Genomic DNA, 21,868 nt, shown 5'->3' with positions numbered 1-21,868 from the left:
CCACGCTGTCAACTTGATGTGGGCAATCCCTGTGGTCTGGTGTGCCAGTATCTACCTGAACTAACTTTAAATCAGCCTTGGTAGCAGGGCTTAAAGGACTGGCTGCCTTGGTTAAGACCAGGTCTGCCAAGCTTTGTCTCTCTTAGAGGGAGTACATGGAAGCAACATGCTGAGGATCTTCCCTTCGTGGTTGCCCATCTCCAGCAACATCCACCAAGAAACCTTCAGAGCAAGGTGCCATACCTGCAACTTTGTGTTTAAATAGCCACGATGGTTTTATTCTTAGTCCTCACCGTCCTGCGCAGTGTGTCCCAGCTTCTTGCCTGGGCTTTGCATTTCCACGTGGTGCTCTACCCATGGCCTTACTACAGCTGCACCAGGCTGTGCTTTAGATGTACCCGTTGTTAGATCTAGCTAGTTGCAGAATCAAACCCCACCACTTTAAACCCATGCCTCGACAAGCCTGGGAAAGCCAGGAGTGCTGTGAAAGGGCAGCTGGCTTGGTCTGAAGCACCAAGCGCTTGGTCCGGTCTCGTGTTGGGCGTCCTTGCAACTTTGACGCAACGCTACATTTTTGTTTTTGTGGAAATGAACCAAAAGAATGAGGGGAAGTGCTTACAAACTCATTTTTAATGAAGATCCTGACGTGCAGACAGATCCTTTGTCCAGATACAAATGTATTTATGCCGGTGGCACCTTGCCATTCATACAGCGACGTACGCATTTGGTAACGTGATAACGGTGTATACAACGGAGGCTGGAGCACAAAAGACTGAGAGATCAGGGTTTGGCCTTTCCTTCCCCTGTTCGTGGGGTTGCGCTGGCTGATACCAGCTGGGGAGAGGGTGCCTTTATTCTTCTTTGATTTTACTTTTTAAATTTTTTTTTTCTTTTAGAGGAACAGTAAGCTCCAGTATTCAGTATTGGTTTTACACCCGCGGGACCGTTGCATTAGGGGTGCCTGGCGCGATGAAACCCTGAGCTTCGCTGCAGTCGAGATGCTGGAAAGAGGATGAAAATCCCAGCTTTCATCTTTTGTCACAAATAGTATCTGAAGGAATTTGTACTATTTTTACTGTTTGTTTTTGTTTCTCCCCTCCCCTTTTAACTATGCACCTTAGCATTTTCTGTGGGCCCCGTCACTGGGATATCTCCACTTGGACTTTGAAACAGATGACTCGGCTTCATGGTTGTTTAGAATAGTTTTAAGTTATTTTTGCTATCCAGCCCCATTTTCTATCATCATGCTGCAATTACTGGAGTGCCGGCTCTGCAGGGGAACACTTGCTTCTTTTAAACAAATGGTTTCCTTTGGAATTAAAAAGATAGTTTATGGAAACATTTCTGTGGGCCTTTGATTATTAATTTATTATGAAGGCTGTAATTCTATTTTATAAAAAATACGGAATCTTAATTTTAGAAAACCTAAATTTGGAGGCAAATTTTTAACTGAGGCAGTTTCTTTAACGCGGACTTTGGTGTGTCTTTCTTTTTAAATGGCAAATCTGCCTTCCGCTGGCGCTGCGTTATGTGGTTAATCCTGTTGGGCCTGATCCGATCGGACTGGCGCTGGAGCGAACCGAGCAGAGCTGAATATCGGTGTGGGAGATCTGATCTCCGGCGGGAGGGCAGCGTGGCCCCGGGGCGGTGGGGCTGGCTGACACCCCCCTGCCCTGCCAAAGCCGCAGGCTCAGCCCTGGGTTTCAGTGATCCTACCTGCACTGGGAAGGGCTTTGTCTGTTTTTTTCCACTTATTAATTAAAAAAAAAAAAAAAAAGGAAAAGTGTTTGGTGTCACATTGGATCTGTAAATGTGATTTTTAAGCTGTTGTAACTGTGGCTGGAGACTGCTCAGACCAAGATGATTTCCAACCGGGGTGGTGCAGCCCTGCCCAAGGCATTTTTAGTCCCTTCACGCGGGTTGGAATAACACCTGGTTGCTGCTGTTTCAGAGGTGAGGTATGCTGGTACCTGCTCTGGAGGTGACATGCCACCTCCTCCTGCCCCGGCTCTTGGGGACCGATGTGTCGGCTCTGCCTCGCTGGGAGAGCAGAGCCCAAACACCTTCACGGGGAGAGATCAAGAGAAACCAGGCTGAGAAAGGGGCCGGGGAGAGCTGGGGCAGCCGGGCTCTCCGTGGGCACCGGAGGGTGTGAACCGGCTCTTGACGGGTGCAAGTGTCCACGTGCAAAGTCCTGCCCTTGAGTTGCAGGGGGATTGACACCCACAGCAAAAAGACCCTCACCACAAAGGATTTCTCCTCCGCCAATGTTGATGGGAAACCCTCCTTGCCACTACGGTTGTAAGTGCTGTGAATGGAAGGGCTCAAAGTGCCTGCTCCTTGGGGTGCAGAATAAACCTTGCTCAGGCTGTGGCTGTCCTTGGGTCCCCCACGGGACCCTGCTGAGACAGGATCTTCCAGGGTGGGGGTCTCCCAGGGGCTGACCCCGAGTGGAGGGGTACCCTGGGCACCGGGGAGGGCTCCACATCGCCTGGGGCTCTGCTGGCTGCTGGGAGCATTGGTGGCTTTTGGCCAGGGCTGAGGATTGTCCCCAGCCTTTCTGCTGGGCCATGGGAAGGGCAAGAGGAGGGCTGTGTTCCCAGGGATTATTTTTTTTTAGGGTATTGCTGGGATTTTTTTTGAGGGAGGGATGGATGCAGCAGCAGTATGCTTGGCCTTAGGGTGGATTCCTTTCTCCAGCTGCCTCCTGGCTCTTGAGGAGCCTCTTGGCTGTAGCAGGGAAGGGGTTAAGGCTTCATCGCTGGCCTGGGAGCTGCTGCTGGCTGCCTCGTTCCCCTTCCGGGGCTGCTGGGCTGAGGTTTGCTGGTATGTGTGCAATGCGGCGCCGGCCGGCCGAGAGCACCCAGCCCTCGCCCGAGCGCTGCAAGAGCCTTCCCGGCACGGCCTCCCCTCCCCTGGCTTGTTCCTTCAGCGCTGAGTGATGGGGCTGGGGATCAGAGACCTGCTGGGAGAGCAAAACCAGGGGCCAGAGGAGATCGGTTGGAAAAGAGTCAAGCTGCAAAGCAGCAGCCTGAGCTCCACTGCTTTGCTCACCTCACCCGAGATGCTCTTGCGCAGGGGAGCGTCTCTGGGCACGTCCTTGTGCCGGCCCAAGGTTTTGTAGCTTGTCTGTGCTCATGTCTTTGCCTCTGCAATGCCATGGGCTGAGGATGGGAGGGTGGCAAAGGGCTTTGGCCGCTTCCGTGGGGTTAGACCTGATGAGGAGCTGTGTTTTGGGCAGGATCCTGCTTCCCCGGGCAGGGGAGAGGGTTTAGTGCAGACGCAGGCAGGAGCTGGAAAATTGCAGCCACAGCAGTAGCATTCAAGCTGAAACATAGTGAGAAGCCTTGGAGGGAGATGCAGACTTGCAGGGAGATGCAGATTGCCTGGAGTTCTCTCTGCAACAAAAATTTATGTCCCTTATATAACTGGGGAAAAGCAAACAAAGAAACTTGTCTCCAAGTGGGAACATCGTGTCACTGGGAGAAATCCCACAGCAAGAGCAAGACCTCTGATTCACTCTCAGGGCTATTAACTCTTCGGCAGAAGGGCAATGCTTTTATTGATAAATTTTCAGAGAAGTGACTCTTGAATATTCCTGAAGAATTGTGCATGAGAGTTCCTTCATTTAGGCAAAGGGCAGGAATAATTTTTTGCTCTGGAGCTTTTTGGGGTTCGGTGGGGTGGCTTCTGCTCAGGGCAGGGATTGCTGCTGGCTTTGCCGTGCTCCTCCCATGCTATCCCACCAGCCAAAACTTTTGCTGTCGCTGAAGGACTGTGCTTTACCTTTGATCTTCACACAGCACCGCCACTGACATTGGCAGGAACCGTCTTGCAGACCGAGGCTGTTAGATGGTGCTAATTTTGTAGTCTCAGATAACAGAGCCTCTCCAAAAATGTCATTTGGGGCCATTTGCGGGGTGAGTTTGACATCGCTGAGTACTGCTGGGATGCGTGTCCTGCGGGAGGACCTAGCACACGTGGGAGGTGGCACGCTGCGTCACTGGGGAAGCTCATGGACAAGTTTCTCAGCAAAAGAATTTCCACTTTTCTACTGTCTCTTAAACTACCCCAAACTGACAAATACAGCCCTTGGCCCTTAGTTGCTCCAGACTATCAGGTTGATGCCAAAATAAGATCAGTCAAAAAGAGAATAAATGCATATGCGTGTGTGTGTGTGTTTATGTTTTTGGATTATGGCTACACCATAACTTACTTACTTATCTCAAATTAAGTTAAAAAAGGAAATTGATTTAACCAAGGGAGGTGTTTTGGATGCCAGTGGCAATAGACTTGATTGTGGGGTTTTTTTCTTTCTCTGCACAGGCAATTATCAAATTAATCTCCTTTGATATGAGCCTAATATCAACACAATCACTAATATATTTATACTTGCCCAATGACAGCTATTCAATAAGTTGTTTTTCTGTTGTTTTGTCAAACTCCACTTTCTTTTGCCTTCATGTTTCTCTGGTAAGGCAGGGGGCAGGTTTCTGGGTGGAAATCCCAGGGTTCCCTCTTTGAGATTCTCACCACTGCCCTTTCACGGGGGCATTGCTATTGCAAAAAAAATTCAATCAGAATATAATTAACAGCCCAAAATGTTTCCAAATTGTCACTTGCTATTGGGAACGGGGCCACTCTTGTGCAGGGCGCTGTAGAAACACTCGTGTGTGGATGAATCGACCCTCCCCAGATCATTTGTGCCTGTAAATCCCCAGCAGCTGAGGCAGAGGGGTGGGATTGAAGCCTACAAGCAAGCCAACAGCTCAGCTGGTGCACATTGCTACTGTAGTCTTACTTTGGTTTTTTTTCTTCCCTTTCTTTAAGGGAATAGGGCCTCCGTGATCCAGTCTGTGCATGTGTGCGTACGTGTCTGTCTTTCTTTCTCTCTCCATTTGTTCCCGCCTCCCCCTGTTTTTTACCCAGCAACGAGTTTCAGTTACGTTTGGCTGAAGGGTAGAGCTCTTGTATGGCTCCCGCAAGTCTTGTGAAAATGGGTGGGTGGGTAAAGAGGAGAGACTTAAGCCCTCGATAGCTGCATGGGAACTCAACCCTTACGAGACACCAGAGAATCCACATTGGAAAGGCTACTGGCCATTTCCTTTGCGTTCCCACCCCAAAACTGCCCTGTTTGGGGGGGGGGGGGGCTGGAGGGTGGCAGAGAAGCAGAAGGCAGGTAAACGCTGCTGGGCTATCACTGGCTTGGTGGACCTGGAAGAAGTGGTGCTTCTGGGGGTTGGTGGGGAAGGTTCACGGAGAGCCCGGCAGATGCTGGCAGCACGTTCCCCTGTCGTGTCCTTTGGGCTGTAGGTGCAAAGGCAGGTGGGGGTGAATCAGCCACGTAGAAGCAGGAGGTTAGATTAGATCTGGCCATAGCAGGGGATAGCTGGAGAGGGGAGGAGAAAGGAGGCTCCAGACAGCGTTTCCCACAGGAGCAGAGGGGTCAAACCCCGCTGGGTGGTGAGGCTTGTTCAGCAGGAGGTGGTGCCTGCAGTAACAGGACACGGCGCTTGAGCAGGAGGTATGTCCAGTTGTCTGTCTGCAGCCTCAGGACCTTCGGGGATGGACAGCCGAGCCTGGCAAGTTCCTGGCTTTCCAGAGGGGACCACTGCAGGGAGAAACTGGGAGGATGTGATGCAAAACAGCAGCTGCTGACGCATCCTGGTGTCCCTCCTCGAAGGACCTTTATGCTTTGCTGGCTTGGAGCGTACCAAGGTGTCCACACTGGTGGACCCCATCCTTGCCATTCTTGCCTGGTCCTGGATGAATTTGCTGTCCACCTTCGCTCTCCACATGCGTCTAGTGGTTTTTAGCGCTGTGGTTGGGAAGTGAAACCTGACACAAGTAAATATGTTGACAGCCTGTTTTCAGCCAGCAGGGAATGTAAATTATCTCATTTGAACAAGGCTAACGCAGAATCAAGCCGTTGGTCCCAAATATCCCTTATAAGTGCAGATGAGAAATATTCATGGCATCTTCACTCCCAGAATATTGCTTTTATCTTTGTGGTTCCTTGAGTGGCAATATAAAAGTTACTGATTTTGCACTTTTTATGCATCTGAACCTGCAGACTTTGAAATCAGTAGGTTTGCCTGCGTGATTTGCCTCGTTAGATCCGTACCCTTGCAGGCACCTAGATCTACTCCATAAGCCCCGCTGTACTTGTTGTCTTAGATATAAACATCCTATCTTGGGAATGTCTTTAACCAGGGCACTGGGACAAGCTGAGGTGAGGTTGGGTTGGGTCTTTCCAGGGCAAGGTAGATCCTGAGCATGGGAGATGCTTGTGTGTCCAATGTTGTTGTGACCCATGCGGCACAGTCAGCCAGCGTGTGGTAGGGTGGATGCAAAGCTCCACGAGGCCAGCAAAGAGACTCCCAAAAACTTTAGACCAAAGCCATTTTGGGGAGCTGCGCTCATCACTTTCCTTTCTGGAGCTCGTTGTAACTGGGATCACGCCCAGGGCCAAAGCGGGATGTGACGGTTGGTGCTCACTGTTCACTCAGTGAAGGTCCTGGGATGGAGAGGCTGGGCTTCTTCAGCACATCCTGGTGTCACTTATTTCTTCTGTGGAGTCCGGCTCAGGGCATTTCAGGGAGATCTCCGTGCTGCCCTCACCCGAGGGCTTGGTGGAGGTGAAAATATCTTGCTCCAGCTGAAGCAGGTTGGCTTGCGATGGGGGTCCCACCAGCTGACGGTGATGGTGGGAAAAGGACCAAAGGCACCAGCCTGCCCTGCTGAAACCAGGTCAGGGGCAGCAGCTGGAGGTGGAAACTCCCTCCGGGGTCTCACCCTTCTGCACGACAGCCTTTGCACAGCAGGTCTTTGCGAGCGAAGGCAGAAGGTCAGATTGTCTCGAAACCTTGACCGTGTTTGCAAGCGAACATCTCTCCAGCTTTGCGTTTTGCTCCGTAACAGGTTTTTCCCTTTAAGAACGCAGAAGATTGATTCCCTTGCAGGGCGCATCGCCGAGGCGAGCCATGTCCAAATGGTTTGCACGTCTGCATTTTTTACTGCTCTCGTTTAATATGTATGCAAATGCAGTCTCTCCTGTCCTCACTCTCTGTGTGGGTTTGCACAGTCAGGAGCACATTCCCATTACCGCTGCCCATCTCCTGCTCCGCTCTGCATTCGAGGAGACTGCCTTTGAAACACTGATAGATGGAGGTGCAAGGGAAAAAGAGAGAAATGACGGATTTTCGTAATTTCTTTGCTGGGGAGGGTGGAGGAGTTGGGAAACCAGAGGAAGGAGGTTTAAATATATGCAAAATTGTTTATTGGGAGGAAGGGGGGGGGGGCTCCAACTCTGAGAGTCACGGAACGTATTTCGTATGCCGTTCCATTTTCAGAGCATCAGCTCAGAGGATTTTAGCTGGAGGTTAGGGAAAAATCCAAGCGCTGGCAATAATCTTGTGATAGCAGAAATATTCAGCTTTTCTCCTGATAAATAGACACGTGTCGTAACTGAAGTCAGGGTTTCAGGCCTGGATAGCAATGTTGGCTTTTTTTTTTAATAAATAGGGAGCAAGATGTCCAGAGTTGTTCCTTGCAAAGGGGCAGTATGTGGCTGCTGCTACTTTCTTTTCCTTCCTTTTTTAATAGCTGTATTTTTCCAAAGCACTTCAAAACCGACACCCGTGAAACTTGGACACTCGTATACCCAGAGCTATGTTTGTATAAGTAAAACGGGAAACTGCATGCTCCAGCTAAGGCCAAAATGTGGGAAGCACCTTTGGAAACATGGCCAAAAGCAGGGGAGATTTTCCTATCCCCAAGCGATGGTACTTTTTTAAGTCACGCTGTTTGGAGTTGCAGATCTCCAGTTTCTGCATCTGCTTGGAGGTCACCGTGAAGGCCAAGGAGGTCCTTGCTCTTGGTGTGGGAAGCAGGGGGATGACATATCCTTTCATCACCCAGATGACTCTGGAGGAGAAACGGAGGCTCATGCTGCATCACACCCCCATCAGTGAAATTTAGGGCCTTTAAATGCCACAGCGCCAGATTTTCAGGTGTATTTTAGGCACTTCAAGTCATTCGCTATTTTAATCTTTAAACACCTTTAAAACCTGGCTGGTTTTGAACCCCGTTACAGAGTGCCGAAGCCTTAATCTACAGAGCTGCCATGGCTGGTGGGGGCTGAGGGAGCCGGGGGCCACGTGCCCCGGGGCAGGGGGTGGCTGTGGGCAGCCTCCTGCTCCTTGTGCCCCCCCAGAGCACGGATAATATGGCTGAAGCCAGATCTCTTCCAAACTTTTCCAGGAGTTCGTAGGCAAAGTTAGTTTCCTTTCTAGAAGCCAAAGGGCTTTGTGTGCTGGGAAACCCCCTCTGCTGCAGTACGGACTTGTCAGATGTGTTTACTTTCGCATCTCCAAGTTCTGCAAGAGTGTTTCGTGTCTCTAGCGCTGGATGTTGTGAAACCCCTTCCCAGGCGGTAGGGCAGCTCTGCCTCTGCGGGGGGACAGGCAGGAGCCACCGCAGCACACAGCGGGGCTCCGGTCCATGAAACTCAGCCCTCGCCTCTGCTTTTGGCATGGGTTAGAGGGATCAAGGGGTGATGTTCAAGAGGGGACACAGTGTTTGGAGGTGCTCAGCTCCTGCGGTGATGTGCAAGAGCTGGTTTCATTCATGCAACAGGAATGGAAAGTCTTGCTACTCGGGAGATGAGCTCTTATGGGCTGCCTGCTCCTGCCTTCGCCTCCCCTGTGCTCTGGGTGAAAAACTGCCTTTGGCAATCTCGAGACACGCTGTAGCTGCTAGCTGAGGTGGGTCCACAGCCCACATTTAGGGCTGTCTCTGATGCAAAGGGCTGTTCTTTCTGCTTCTCTTCTTTCCATCACATTTGGAGGGTTGTTCTGTCCCTTATTGACAGCCGTGTTGTTGGAGGGGGCAAGTGGAGGGGTGCTGCGAGCAGCTCCAGCTCTGCTGCTCTTGGCTGTCCCATAGCTTGCAATGTGTTTGCTGCAAAGTAAATATCTCATGCCGCCGTGACCTCACTCCAGTGGGTTTGTATCGCTTGTGATCACAGGCTCCAAACTTCCCCTATTAGGGTTGCTTTTTTAACAGTGTCTTTTTATTGGCAAGTAGCTTCATGGAGCCTTTCTACTTCCTTCATCTGTAAATTGTCCTCTACATAACGAAGGAACCGTTCTGACTATGTTTTGATGTGTTTGTCGCCCAACAGATGTCTGGGTGGTTAAAGTGCCCCCTGAGTACAAGTATCCTGTGTTTGCAAGCTCTTTGATAGTTGGTTCAGGAATCTTTTTGTTCTTTCTTTTTCTCCTCGAGTCCTGGGGGTCTGTAGCAGATGCCTGCTGCAGTCTCTCTGTTTTCTGCTCCTGATATCTGTGCCCACAGTGTTATTCCTCTACCCTCTCTCTTATCACGTTAGATTATCTCCTTCTTGTAAGTACTTTTGACATGTGTGGCCGTGCAAAGGCACGATAAGCATATTGGATCGCGGTGTTGTGTGCCTGTTGCTCACATCTCTGGTTCTCTATTGTACCTTTCCAGGACCTTAGGACCAAGTCTGCACGTTACCTGCCATACAGAATGGTACCAGCAAAAGCAAGGTCAGCTAGCTCCTTTTCCAGCTTGCACCCAAGTCCCAACACCCCTTTTGGGTGCTGCCACATCACCCTGTGTGGGAAGGGCCCATTTTGTCCCAGTGCTCTGCACCATGTCACTATGACGCTCGTGTCCTCCCCGCTGATCTGTGTCTCCAGCATCTCCCGTTATGTCCTGAACTTGGCTGGTGGCACTTAAGCTTCTTCTTGGCATTACAGGCTGCTCCTTGCCCATTCCTTGACTCCCTGCCTTTCCACTGGCTTTCCTGGTTTCTACGTGTGATCCAGAAAAACCTCTTTGTTATTCTGTCCTTCCTCCCCATCACAAACCCGTGTTTCTGTTCAATCTTTCATGAAAAGGTCTAAGACTGAAGGTGAAATGTGATAACAGCCTTCAAAAATATGTCAGTGGCTGCTGCAAACAGGATAGGAATAAACGATTCTCTGTGTCCTGTGGTGGGTAGGACAAGAAATTATGGGCTTAAACTGTAGCACAAGGGAGATTTAGGTTTGATGTTCAGATATCCTGGGGGTGAAGCACCGGAGGAGGCTGCTGGGGAGTCGCTGGAGGGGCAGGTCAGACGAGCAGCTGTCAGGAGAGGCTGAAGGGGAGTCGAGGGGATAGCGGGGTGATCCAGAAGATCATTTTTCATCCTTTCCAGCTCTCTTACCTCCCCTTCCATATGCTGGAAGCCTCCAGCTACGCAAGGGGCTTTTTGTGGCTTGCTCAGCCAGGCTCATGCCTTTCTCTCTCCTTGCTTTTTGTCTCTGTTGCAGCAATTCTGGCAAATGCAATTGCAGCAAGCCTGGAAAAAGCCACAGCAAGCCTCTCCTCCCAAAACCTTTCCTTTGTGCTTGGTGGCTCTTCTCAAACCTTGTATGCTGGTGGACGTGATGACAGCTGCAATCAGAGCACCAGGATGTGCAATAGCGACTGAAACAAACATTTTGCTGCACCCAGAAAGGTCAAGACTGAGTCTGGGGGCAGCCTTGGAGATGCTGCTCCAGGCCCTCGATGGGAAGCCACTGCCAGCTTTGCAGAGAGCCCTGTCGTGCACGTGTCGGTGCGTAGGTGGAGATGCGAAGGTGAGGACGGCTCCTGGAAGCGCTGTCCCAGCCGGTGGTGCGGGGCTCCCCGTCGGCTCAGCTCTTCGGCTGGCTGTGTGAGTGCAGGAGTGTGGGCAGGAGGGATGGGAGCTGTATCGCTGCCTGCATGTGTGTGCCTGCCCTCGGCGGGTGCACCAGGACGCCTGGGGAGCCGGGGATGTGGGGGAGCTGGGGTTGCAGGGCTGCTTGCAGAGCTCCCTGTCCCCACCTCCTCAGAAGGACACTGCAGGGCATCAGCCAGCCAGGTGGAAACTGCTGTCTTTGGCAAAACAAAAATTTGGGGGGTCTAGAAGTCACAGAGGGCTCCATTCAAAACCAGTGTACGGTGCAAGAGCAGCCACGTTGTTTCTGACGCTGCTGGCCGGGAGGTCGCCGAGTCCCCTGGGCACCTTCAGCCGCCTGCTCCCGACACCCGCCTCTCCCGACCCTTCCCCATCTGGCCCCGCCGTGGTCGTGTCGGGGTCCGGTTGCATCTGTGCTGTGTCCCTGTGTCCCTCCCCAGACCTCCCTGCCTCCTCTCCCCGGGGTGCTGCGGGGGGTCCTGGGCCCTGCTCAGCCGTGACCCCCTTCACCCACGCCACAGCACCATCCCCTTCACAGCTCCCTACCAGGAGAGGCAGGCAGGGAGAAACAGGCGGATGAATAATTTATTATAACGATGCAAAATAGGGTTTTAAAACTCTCCCCGTATAAATATTTATTTTTTACTCATTAGCACCACAGCCGCCTCCACACCCCCCCCCAATCCTTCTCCTTTCCAAAGCCCCCCCAGCTTTGTGGCTATCGTGGCTGGTTCTCCCGGTTCTCCTTCGCTCCATCCGTCTGTCTGTCTCTCCCGTGCTCACTTTGCACATGATCCGAGCCCCGGCGCCAAACGCTTCCCAGGGAAGAGGGAAAAAAAAACCCTCTTTCTTGCGCACACACACAAAAAACAACAACGGGAGGGGGGGGAGATAGAGAAGCACACACAGGCACACGCACAAAACCCTTTGAAGCCTGTGCAGGGTAAGGGTTGTTTCTGTGGTAACGGCGCGGGGATTGGCGGCGATCGGCGAGGGCCTCCATCCCGCGGCGGTGCCGAGTGATTAATGAGCCGTTGCTGGGCTGTACGGGAGCGCCCGGGCCGGGTTGCGCGCCGTGGGGCTGCTCTGACGCTGCCGGACCTTGGACGCCTCTTCATCCTCCTCCGCTCGCCCCGAGCACGCTCGCTCTGGCAGCACCCCGCACCTCCTCGGCACACGCGGGCTCTCGTGGGACGTTGGCCCTTCGAGGGACGGGGCAGCCGGCCTTGGGACATCGCTCTGTCCCCTGCCCCAGTGGTGCCGGAGCATCCCTGGGGCTGTGGCCTTCGTCCCGCCGCCCAAGCTTGCCCCTCTGCACCAAGGTCGGTCCCAGGGGCGGTCCAGCATCTCCTCTGGTGCAGGGACAGGCCAGAGCCATGGGGGAACGTGGTGGCATCATCAGGAGGAGGAGGCAGTCCTGTCTGGTGGGCGCAGATGAACCCACGGCATTTTGGGGAGCATCACTCATAGCCTCTCCTCAACGCCTGCCCTTGGCCCCATTGCTGCCTGCCGCTGCCTGCCTCCCTCCCACCCCCACGGCTTCCCAAGGCTGTAGGGTGGCTCGGGGCTGAGCAGAGACACGGGCTGTGCTGTCCCCATCCCATGGCCAGCGCTGTTTAGTGCCACCACCCATTGATCCAGGTGTCACCGGGCTGTTCGTACCATCTCCCAGCGGGAGCTGCAGCTCCCAGGGAACCTTACATCACAGTGTGCTTTGAAACTCACCTCGTTTTGCTTTCTATTTTGAAAAGGCAAAGGAGAAACAGGCATCATTCACATCTCTTGGGCGAACAATAATAATGAGTGAGTTTCAAATCTCTTTCCCCCAAAATAGCCAAACCAGAACACGCACAGCCTTCCCGAGCCGCTGCCTGAAACAGATGTGCTGCCAGTGAGGCAGCTATTTATAATGTGCAGCGTTCCCTTTTCAGCCGCAGCGACTCCAGCCCTCGGCTCTCGTGCTCGGCAGCTCCTTTTGAAGCCTGGAGCTCTAATCCGGGGACTGTTCCTGGTGCTGCTAAAAATCTCCTCGTAAACCCGCCGGGATGCCAGCAAGCCGGAGCCCTGCCTGCTCCCTGCTTTCAAAGGGGGTTTATCATCCCCGGAGGCTGCTGGGATGGGACTGGCCCATCCCTGGATGTCCCAACCGGGATGGGACAGCAATGGCATCTTGTTGGGTGGTGTATCCCTGATGTCCCCGCAGCTGCAGGCTCTGTAGAGGACTGGGGCATCAACCCCTTTCCCAGTCCCTAATTTGAGAGGTTTTGTCATACAGAGGACAAGGGGGGGTCAGGACACTGTCGCTTGGTGGGGGGTGAGCCTGGTGGATTTGATCTGGTCCTCACCAAAGGAGAGGCACGGCACGGTGGCCTGGGGGGATGCGGACAGCGTGGGATCAGGAAAAAAACAAGGGATCCAATTAAAAGGAAATTTGAGGGGGTTTGCCAGCACTGGTGTCCACACTTGGCGGGGGGTTTGCTAGCCTGGGGGTCCCACAGCGGCCCTGGAGCTGTGGTACAGCTGCAGGATGGGCACCGCACGCCCAGGGGCCGCGGGGGGCTCACGGGACCCCATCCCAGGAGGGGCTGCAGCTTGCAGGTGCCAGAGCACCCAGGGCCGAGCATCCGCGATGCTTCTTCGGCCCCTCGCACGCCGATGAATAAGTGTGCTGGTATGTCAGGGCGGGGAGCAGGCGGTTAGGCAAGGCGGCGTGCATGTGGAAGCTGTTTATTGCCAGGGCTGTTGCAGGCCCTGCTCTACCTCCCGCAGCGCTGCGGCCGCCCCAACCAGCCGGGCCGGTGCGGCCGCTCTGTGTGGGGCCGGGCGGGGGATCGGGGCCCCAGCCCAGCGGGGACAAAGCAATTACTGGGAGACGGGGCTGGTCGGGCTGAGGGTTTTGCTTCTATCACATCCCCTGTTTTCTGTTTGCATTCTCCTGAGCAGGGTGTTTGGAGGCACGGAGATCACGCGATCTGAATCTAGGCTTTGGGGATGGCTCGAATCTGCGCTCCCTTCCCAGGTGGCCCAGAGCATTGCACGGGCAGCCGGGAGCTGTAGTGATCTGGAAGGAGCTCCCTGCCCTTTGGAAAGAGAGATCCTGGAAAACATCCCCCAGAGTGACCTAAAATGGGCTGCTCTGGCTTTGCTCGCTCACCGTTTTGCAGGTACCAGGGGATGGGGTTGTGCAGGTGAGCAGAGACCACCCGACCCCCAAACTCTGTCCTTTAACTTCCAGATCCCATCTCGAGAGGGATCATTAGCTTGTCCTCCTGCCTGGTGACCTCACATCCAGGTCAGCTTCAAGGAGATGAGGGTGGCAATTTTAAAACAGCCCAGTGAGCTGTCTCTAACCCCAGGTGGGATTTTGGGAAGGAGCTGAGGATGGGCTGCCTTGGCAGAGCGCTGTTGCCTCAGCTCTGGCAGCGTGATGGGTCAGCTCAGCTCGGGGGGGGGGCATGGAGACAGGGTCCCATGAGGATGGCATCCCCGGCCAAGACCAGAGCCTGCCTGGTTTCCAGTGGTAACAGACAAACCTTTGCTCCTGGAAGGGGGACTGTACTGCAGCCCATGGCAGTGAAGCCTCTTAAAAGCCGGTCTCATTGCAGTTGTGTTAATTATTAATAGGATGTGGGGAAGAAAACACTGGAAAACCCCAACTGTTCGAGGCAAGCTGCCACTTCATCTGTGTCCAGCAACATGGGCCTGTTTTCCCCCGACCCTAGGCGAGATTCGCAGGTGTCTTTTCCAGGGGTTGGTGTCAGCGAGTACAAATGAAGAGGCTTTGAAAACCTCAGTTTCGTAGTCCGAAACTGAGGAGCTAAATGAGTTATGCGGGTCTCAGTTTGGTCTTTAGCAAAGACTTCCCCTCCTGAAGGGATGAAGTCCCTTTTGGCAGCGTCTCTGCCCAGCAGGACTGGCAAGATGCTGGAATCTCAGGGTCTGCCGGCACGGAGGCACTGGGGATCCCTGTCCCAGCCTGGGTCACTCTGCAGAGCTGCGTGGGCAGGATGGGACCCCAAGATGGTGCTTGGACCTCACCCACATAGTGAGTTAGAGCTGGGGGATCTCGGCAGGGCCATTTTCATGAAAAACAAGGGAATGGGGAATTTTCCCCCGAAAGCCTTGTAGGCCTTGAGGATTTCTTCCCCCACATCTGACCGTGGGTACCAGGGACATCTCTGTGTGGGAACCGGGAGGTGTTTCTATGGAAACCAGCAGTGTCGCTGCAGGGGGGGGACCCCATGGCACAGATCTGGGGTCTTCATCGGTGCTGCAGAAGCGGTGCTCGGTGGGGGGAGGCACGAGCCCGGCGGGGGCTCTCGGACCAGCGGTGCCGCGGCACGCAGCTGGGAGAAGCCTTGCTCTGCCCTCGGTCCTCCATGTGGGGAGGAGATCCCAAACCTCAGGGGCAGGTGATGCTGTAGGCGCCGCCAGCCCACCCACCTTCCCACCACCCCCTGCCTCCCCCGGCATGGTCCTCTCTCCCCTCTCCCTTCTCCTTTCCATTCCCCGTTCCCTTTCTCTCCCTTTCTTCCCCTTGCTCCACCCCCCCTCCAGACTCCTCTGTTGGGCATTGATTTTTCCATCCGTCAGCGAAACGCTTGAGGAAAATGAAAGAGCATCTTCGTGATCGATCAGGAGAACTCTTCAGCCTGGGGTCAGGAAGGGTTTGAATCAGCTGCTCCCCTGGCATATAATTACCCCCTCGCTCCCAAGCTGGGGCTTTTCACATGCCTGCGGGAGCAGCCGTCCCACTGGAGAACACCTCTGTGCAGTGCATCGATGCTGGGAGAAACTGTCCGTGGACACGTTGGGTTTCGCTATTGCCAGAGCTCAGCTTTGGGCTGGGGTCTGTGAGCTTGCGCTCGCTTTGTGCCGAGCAGCGTGTGCCGAGCGGGCGCGAGCGTGCGTGCGCTTCTCCCTCACCAGCATCGATTGCTCCGCGTGTAGCTAATTCGGTGCGGTGCTTGGCGAGGGTGGGGAGCTTTGAGGCTGCAAGTTTAAAGAAGCTGAAAGAAAACTAAATCCAATAGGAGTTGGGTGCCCAACTCCCTTCTCTCTTTTGAACATCTCATTTGCAGGGAGCGTCGTCTGGAGCGTGCTGCACATACAGACCACGTCGGTAGCGGCCTGGAGATGCCTGTGGAAATGCCAGAATTTGCCATCTGGTACCATGCCGGTCCCTGAGGTCCCACAGCTCACTGCCCTCCCCCGGAAAGTCAGCAAAATAGCTGAGGGAGCTTCTCATTCCACGGTGGGGTAGCTGCATGCAAATGTTGACTTCTTCATGGCAACCGGTGTGAGTCATGCTGGGAGCTGGAGGGGGACGTTGGCGCCTGTAGCTTTCGCTCTGCTGTGGACTGTTGCCTGGATCCGAGGGGCTGCTCGCACGAAGGTGTAGGCACAGTCCTCCCTGCAGCTCTTGCTGGAGCTCCGTCTCTGCTTGGTGGGATGTGCTCGCTGCTTTGTCTGTGTGAGGTTTCTGGTGCTCGTGTGTGCAGCGGTGGGGTTCAGCGGTTGAAGCGTGTCGTGCGTGTGGGCTGCTGCATTGGGTCTTGTGACATGGCAGGGAAAATTTATCCTTTGGACTTGTCTGAAGGAGAGAGCCCCTGAGCTCACTTCCTCACCAGCGCTGGGGGACGCCAGCCCCAGAGCCAACAGCAGGCATCTCAGCACATCATGGAGGTGATAGGTTCAGTGTCGCCCATCTCCACTGACCCTTCGGCTCCCTGCTCCCAAATTCCCCTTATTTCCCATAGGTATTGGTCAGCCTGTTTCCTGAGCTAGATGCAGGGGTTTCAGCCCTGGGAGTGCACAACACATGGCTGGTTGGAGCTTGTTGGACCATGCAGAGGTCCCAGAGCTGGGCACAGCAGCTTCCCGTGGTGGGTTGTGCATCTCAGCTAACACCACGCAGCATGAAGGCATCCCCTTGAGAGTGATGAGGAACAGTAAGGGAGCGAGGGGGGAAATACAAGCCAATGCTCTGCTCCCTTCATCCCTCCTGGCTTCTGGCCCTGGCGAGCGTGGCTGTGGGTTGCATCTTCACCCAACTGCCTCCACCAGCGTTTGCAGCCCTTCACCCCACGGTCTGCAGAAGACCTGGTCGCTGGTTGTTGCCCCATGTTCTGCCACTGTTACGTGGGAGCTCACAGCCATTTGATTCCCCTTGTGTTTCTACGCTGGCCTGGAAATGAGTACAAAGAGGACAAAAAAGCAGCGGCAGGGTGAGAAACCAGAGCAACACGTTCCTGCTCCCACCACAACCAGTTCAGACCAGCCAGACCAGAGCGCTGCAGGAGAAGAACAATACAAAGGCTCTGGCTTTCTCCCTCCAAACCAGCAGGCATAAGTTTGCTCCGGCATGGATGCGTTGCAGATGTGCTGATAGCAGCTAGCTGAGTGCTGACGCTGCTGCGGAGGAGCTGGCTGTGGAGCTGTAGGTAAGGCTGAACTGAGTTTATCTGCTCCACAGATAATGTCTTCTGCTGAAAGCAGCTGAAACAGCTGCCTACTGGGTTTGTTGGAAAGTTTATTTTACAACATGGAATGAGAGCTTGCCCTGTGTCCCTGGTGAAGCCTTGACATAAAGCCCGATCTGGGCACGGTCTTTCTCCTGGTGGGATTTAGCATCAGTCTGGCAGTCGGGGGAACTTTGCTTAACCTGAGTGTTGCATCCCGATATAAATGTGGATCTAACCCACTTTTGTTGAATCTGTGTCGCTCTGTTGATAGCAGGGGAGAGAGGCTGATTTATGCAAGTGGGTAATATGGCATCTTCCCATTATTCCTTGCAAACAGAGTGCTCTGGTGAGCTGTCACCAGGTAATGTCACTGCTGGGTTCAGTGCAGGTAATGGGGACAGGGAGGATGCCTGGTGTCTCTCCATTCCTCTGCCACCTTCTTGCTGACCACCCTTGATCATTGTCCCTTGGTCTTCCTGCTGCGTCCCCACTCCCAGGTCTGTAAAATGAAGATAAAATACTATCTGACTTGCTGGGGAGCTTGCAGCTCAATTAAGAAGTGCACACTAATTAAAGCGAGCTCCTTCATTCCTGTTGATATCCCGTACCCATTGGTGGGGCACTGGAAAGCTCTGGGATGCGGGAGTGTGAGGTTGCGACAGAGACAAAACAATACGCTCTCAGACTGCTGAACAGAAAGTGGATCCATGTGTTAATCTGGGAAAAGGAGTGTGAAAATAACTGCAAATCCTTCACAACTTTGTTGTAATTTCTCCCAGATAGGATGCAGGCAGGAAAAATGCCTGCTCCACGCTCCAGCCTCCTTGGCTCCCAGGTCGTTACTGAGCTAAACCTGAGGCTGATGCAAGAGGAAACCCTATCCCGTCGCTGGGCTTCACACGTGGCTGCTGGAAACGTGGGGGGAAAGGGTTAATGACTTCATTGCGCGGGGGCAGCTGGGGTCCCGATGGCTCCAGGGTCAGCCAGGTCTGCTCCCTGGTCCGCCTGGGCCGGTTCCCGGCTGGCTCAGCCTGGCTGCCGGAGGAGCCGGGAGGATGCCCCAGCGGGTACGGTTGAGCGGTGCCTCCGACAGCAGCACGCTCCCGTCGAGTGGGCGACCGCGGGGGTGCTGAAAGCCGGGCCCCTCCCAGCTGCCCAGCTGCCTTTCTGCTAATGCTCAGCTAATTAAACAGCAGCCTGGAGTGGCTGAAACCAGGGCAGTGGGAGAGCTGAGGTTTTCATCCAATAGGTTCCTGTCTCCAGCTCAGGAACCAGAAGAGAAACCCTTTTCATATCGTCAGATCAATACGCAGGTGGTGTTCCCCCTCCCTTCCCCGTCACCTTCCCCAGCTCTCCTTTCCCCTCCTGGGCCAGGGATGCTTTTCAAAGCCAGAGCTGGGCTGGGATCTCTACCCGGTGGCTTTTGCGCCTCATCCCCCATCCTGGCTGCCGTGCGTGCCACACATGTGCCGAGAGGTGCCAGGAACAGCGATCGCTGGGACCATGATCTCAGCAGGTATCTGAGAGAGCAAGTCTTGGCTTCAAACTGGGACATGGTCCCTCCTCCAGGGAGGGTTTTCAATCAGTGATGTCTCTGAAGAGTCGTTGTCTCTTTGCTGAGACAAAGCTACAGGGCTGTGAACGGGGGCAGGATTTGACCAGCAACTTTTGTACTGCTTGCTTGGGTACAGGCAAGGGTTAACAAGAAGCGACATTTTATTTTGCTGCGCATCTTTGGTTCTCTGGAAGGAGATGCTCTTCCTGGTGCTTCGGCTGTTGTAAACGCATTCTTCTTCCCAAGGTGTCTTCTGAAAATTAGCTCCAGCATGTCGTCAGTGGTGGAGAGATGATTATGGAGAAGCAGCTGTCCGTCCCCTCCTGCCAGCTCCCGGCGAGGCAGCAGGAGGGGTGACGGCTCCTCTGGGTGCTGCTGCTGGCAGCAGATTTCGTAGTGCCTGATCCAGGCTCTGGTGTAAGTAGGCAGCTTCAAGCCCTGGCCTTTTCCACCTCATTTCAATGCACTGGGGCAAGAAACCATCATGCAGTGCCCAGCTCGGTGCAATCTCCAACTGTGGTGGTTTTTTTCACAATAAGAAAGTTGTACAAATCTTCCCCCAAATGTCAGCCTGCTCAGGCAGCCTGGAAGGGGTCGGCTTCAGCTCCTGTATTGTTTCTCCCTGCAGGAGAGAAATTACTGCCCTATTTCCTCGTGCAAAAATGAGGGATTGGAAACAGGCTGAAGGGGAGAGGAACTGGATGGGTGCCCCACAGACCTCACCATCTCAGGGGACAGCAGCCCGGTCTTAGGTTACCGTCTCTCTGTCCCTTTCCTGGTCCCTTTGTCATTAATATGGAGCTGGGTTGATTTGGTTTATTATCCATGGTCCTGCACCAGGCTTCAAACACTGCCCAGCAGCGTCTGAGCGCACCGCTGGATCACAAACCAACTCGGGATGCTCCAGCCAAGAGGGAGGTGAGCTCCACACCTGCTAACGGGGAAGGGCTGTCGCAGCCAGATGCAATCTCTTCCCCGGCATTTCCCCCCCCTTCCCCTTGCCCTAGCCTCAGGCCAAGCAGGGAAAATCCTTCAGCAGGACCCCAGCTGGGGCTGCTGGCTGCCGGCTTTCCATGGCAACGGTCCATCAGGGGGTCGGAGTCGGCAGCGAAAAATTCTGCCCCCTCCTTTCCTCGCCTGGGCTGCCGGTCACTATTTTGATTGCATTCCTGGGGAGCTGAGCTGCAGATGTGGTCGCCTTATCTTGGGAAGGTCTGAGTCAGTTTTTCTCTGCGTGACGGAGCAGGCAGCTGAGGGCTGGAGGGAGGAATAAATAGCTCCTGAGGTATGTCGGGGATGTCCGTCTCTGGGGATGAGGTGATAGGCCAGGAGCCTTTCACCACCCACGATCCTGGACTCGTGGTGCCCACGTGGCACGGCACATATGTAGGAGATGAGGGAAACGTTTCTGTTGAGCAACCTTCATACATCCTTGACATCTTGGCCAAGGGAAACCAGGAGTACCTGTGCTGTCAGCTGGATCCTGCTCCTGGGAAGACCTGAGGAATATGTCCGTGGGGGAGGAAGCACGTTCACCCCACCAGCACGTACCGGGACGTGTGTTCTTGCCACTCCTTGACACACCAGCTGATGTGTCAGTCCAAGAACTGATTCCCTCCAGCTTTACACAGGTGTAACTGGGAGCAGGATCCAGCCCCAGGGGCCAGACACATTTATTCACTGACTGTCGCCCATGTGTTGCCATGAGCAGATCTGCGTCCAGGTGCTACTAGCAGAGCTCAGGGTCCAGCACCCTTGATGGTGCAACCACTTGTCTCCAGTGTGAAGGCTGGAGGTGGGACAGTCGCTCTGGGTCCACTGGTTGCTTTACTGAAAAGGGAGCTGCTTTCTTCCCTTCCTTGCGGAGATGATGTCCTCTGATTGCTTTTCTGCTCAAGAAGCTCGTTCCTGGATGCTTCACCATGGAGATGTGATGTCTCCATGCTCAGCAAAGCTGTTGGGGAGCAGTGAAGCCCTGGTGACAGGTCCAGGTTTCATGCTGTAAGCTGAGTTCCTGCCGTAAACCAGGACACAGCGTGCTGGGAGCCGAGGAGAGGTCTTGTGTAGGGTGCTGTTATCAGTCCAAAGCATTAACCCCCCCATAGGTCACACACTGAATAATCATCAGTCCAACTTAAGAAAAAAAAATAATCACATCAAGTGTTAAACACATGGCAGCTTTTCTTGTCGGTGGGATCTACAGCTCAGGTTTTCCAGTGTTTCCCCAAAGTCTGGCAGCTCACTGAGCAATTCTGTTTTATTGTCCTTTTTATTTTGCTTTCTCCAAATGAGAGCGGGGTTGGTCATGCAGACCCCCGGCTCCAGGCGAGTAAAGGCTTTCGGGGAAGGGTGGTGGGCAGGGAAGACCCTTTAGTGACGGAGGGTATAAAAGGCAGGGTCTGGAGGAAGACAGGACACTGGGGGCTGGCTGGTGGTGGTGGCCATCACCTCCTCCATGCATCCCTGCTGCAGCGGGACCTCGGGTAGCAGCGCCGGGTTCAGCCTGGGCCGGCCGGGCACCACGGGACGTCCCAATGCCATCGGGGCTGGGGACTGAGCTGGCTTCCAGTCTCTCATCTCGGAGCTGCAGCCGGGAGCCAGGGCTCGGGAGAGGGTTTCTATAGCAACAGCTGCCACTCACTCCCCATCTTGGATGTAAATTAGTTAGGATTTTATTAGTGTGCAGAATTTCAAGAGGCCGGAGCTGGCGAAGAGGCCTGACGAATTCAGGACAGGAGTGCGCGAGGGAAGCCTGCCCCGGCACCATCAGGCAGCACCGGTTTAGGAGCATCTTTAGGAGTTTGGACCAAGGCGGGTTTTGGGGTTTTCTAAATTGCCTGAATGCCTGGCTTTTCACCCCGGTGACAGCATGCACCTCTGAAATAGCTCTGGGTTTTCCCACGTCTCGGGCAGGAGGCTGGAGAGACAGAGAGGGCTGCACGGACCCTGAGAGAAGTGGATGGGGTGGGCTGAATTGCTGAAAGCCTGGGAAAGGGAGTGCTGTGGGGTGACCTCCCTGTGCTGGTTGGTGGATGAGATCCAGATGGAGACAAGAGTGTGAGGCGTGAAAGCCCAAAGCCCCTCTCTTTCTTGGACAGTCTATTGGGAAGACCA

General features: G+C 54.2%; 1 long non-coding RNA gene across 1 annotated transcript; it reads right to left on the bottom strand.

The window, feature by feature from the left end:
- Positions 1 to 2,606: 2,606 nt before the first annotated feature.
- Positions 2,607 to 3,376, bottom strand: LOC142604666 (uncharacterized). The gene is made up of 2 exons (XR_012838516.1): positions 3,055 to 3,376; positions 2,607 to 2,962 (listed from the first exon to the last, which is right to left on the bottom strand). It is a non-coding gene; the product is annotated as an uncharacterized LOC142604666 (long non-coding RNA).
- Positions 3,377 to 21,868: the final 18,492 nt, after the last annotated feature.

The sequence above is a fragment of the Balearica regulorum genome, chromosome 20 (assembly GCF_011004875.1).
Source record: "Balearica regulorum gibbericeps isolate bBalReg1 chromosome 20, bBalReg1.pri, whole genome shotgun sequence".
NCBI classification, from domain to species: domain Eukaryota; kingdom Metazoa; phylum Chordata; class Aves; order Gruiformes; family Gruidae; genus Balearica; species Balearica regulorum.
This window is presented reverse-complemented; position numbering and strand designations above follow the sequence as displayed.